Here is a 2,516-nt window from a genome sequence, read left to right as displayed (position 1 = left end):
TATATATATATCTATATATCTCTCTATATATATATATATCTCTATATATATATATATATATATCTCTCTCTCTCTATCTATCTCTCTCTCTCTATATCTATCTATATCTATATATCTATATAAAAAATACAGTTTTTGGTTTATCCATGTAAAAGACACAACTAATATTAAAAATAATGTTTTATTGACATTAAAACACAAGCAAGCGAAAGATTGAGTACCAATCTGAATTGGTAAATTCACGTATAAAATCAACTTCATAATACACATGCATTTCCCTTAATATCCTTGAGATCGATTGCACCCGTTGCATTTGCAACATGAAACAAAACTTGAGCAAAGCACAACCCTTTATGTATCATTTAGCAATAAATTATCTAGAATAATTTGCTGTAATTCATAAATTGACACTTTAAACCAAAAGGAGAAAAAACCCTACAGCATCTAAGATATAGTTCCTTGTTGCCCCTTCCCACCTCAACACTACATAAAGCTGTATGGAACAGACGTGTCTTATAGCACGGTGTTGGTTAGGCATCCGATCCGTTTACACCAGCGCTTATTAAAAAGAAAAGAACAAGACAGAGAGTCTACAGCCGCGCCAGCAGCTTTGTGAGGCTGTAAAGGTCATCGCAAAGGAAGCAAATTGTGAGAAAGAAAAGTTAAAGTGCACCGCTTTTGTTGTTTTGAGATCAGCACGTTAAAAGGAGCACTCCACTGATTTTACAAATCAAGATGAATTTAGTCCACATGGTTAGTCCTGCTCATTTTGTGTCCTCAAGGTTTAACAAACACATTTCCTTCCTCAGAAAACATTTGCAAAGCAGACTTTTTCAAGTATTTGGCATTCAGCATTGTTTCCATCTATGTTTACTAGTTAACAGTCCCTTTCCGTATTGCTTTTGTTGGCATATTTGTCGGTGTCTGCGTGCTCGCACATATACAGTACATGATACAAACAGAATAGTACAGGCATTATGCAACATGACCACACACAGGTTGCAACAGAAACTCTTTCAGCTGATCTAGTCTAATAAAAAGTTCCCTTCATCACATATAAAAATCCCAAGAGATCAAAGTGGTGGAAAGTATTGAAAAATACTGAAATTGGTGATGCTAATTTCTCATTGTAGCCCGTTTGAAGGGGAGACACCTCCCCGGTTGATTTCTTCCATTTACAAAGTAATTAATTAATAAATGAGGCATTATGTGTGCTAATTTGCAAAACTAATGGTGTTTCAGTATTTTTCAACTTGGACAGCATTTTCCCCATGCATTGGTGTCTAAGTAGTCTCCCTTTGCCAGACCTTCCTCTACAACGCTGCGGAGGAGGGTCTGGCTTGCCTGCACAGCATTCTGGGGTGGGAGGGAAATGTGCTGTGTTTTTTTTTGCATCATCCCCATCATCATCATAAAGGCCACATCATTCAAAGTTGACAGAAACTACATTAAACTATCAATAGCTTTCGTGCTTCGTCTTTCCCCTACATTCACTCTAAAAGTACTCTTTATTTACATGGAGTCTGGTGGGTTCGGTGATGGTGATTTCAGGGCTATTATATATTATGTTAAACAAAAAGGTTGTTAGTCTTTCACAAAAAGCTCAATCTCTGTAGGGATCCTTTCCATAATGTTGTCAGACACTTAGAATAATAATCTGAACCTTTTATGAGTAATAAACATTTGTTAGATTTTCTGTTTCTTTCCAATTTGTGGGAGATTCACCTCTTTTTTTCTCACCAAATGCCGGTACCAGAATAGCACTACTAGTGGTCAAAACTCCTGAGGGTACCTTTTACAGTAAGCCCATAACATAGACATTTACTGTAGGACATTGCATTACATTGCATTATGGGAAGTGTAGGAATCAGCATATTGGAGCTTGACTGACCTGCCGGCTATTCCAATATTGACCAGTCTGTTCTCCAACTTCAGCAAAACGTAATCACTGGAGTACCCCTTTAAGACACTTGCAAGATGTTATATCATCACTCAAGTGATTCAACTTCATCTCGTAGAGAAGTTGAATGTTTGAACCAAATTTCGTTTTGAGATATTTCCCTTTGAACCAAAGTGGTGGACAGACTTAACTGGATCTCTAGAGCCGAGCTGCTAACGGAGAGCAAAGAACTAAAACTAAACTAAAAGTCTGTTGCATGTTGTCAGCAATGTGAAACAAAAGTTTACCATCTCGCCATCTCTATTTTCCCCTTTTAACATTCTTCAGATTAGGGGGTCAACAAAGTAGTGTTTTTCTTTCTCTTTCTTCGGGCACAAACCAAACCGCCTCTGTTAATTTCATTGAACTGAAAGCAGTCCCCCACTTCTGATTAAGTAAGGTTTCCTGGAATGCAGAGTCATCTGGATTTTATTACAGCTAAACCAATTATATAGCACTGAAAGTGCATCATAAAGGAACAAGGAAAGAAGCAAAAACAACATGGAATTATGTAATTTGAGCAACACATAGGCTATTGAGGTTGGACAATATATATATATATATATATATATATATA

This window comes from Etheostoma spectabile, chromosome 15, assembly GCF_008692095.1.
Source record: "Etheostoma spectabile isolate EspeVRDwgs_2016 chromosome 15, UIUC_Espe_1.0, whole genome shotgun sequence".
NCBI lineage: Eukaryota > Metazoa > Chordata > Actinopteri > Perciformes > Percidae > Etheostoma > Etheostoma spectabile.
This window is presented reverse-complemented; position numbering follows the sequence as displayed.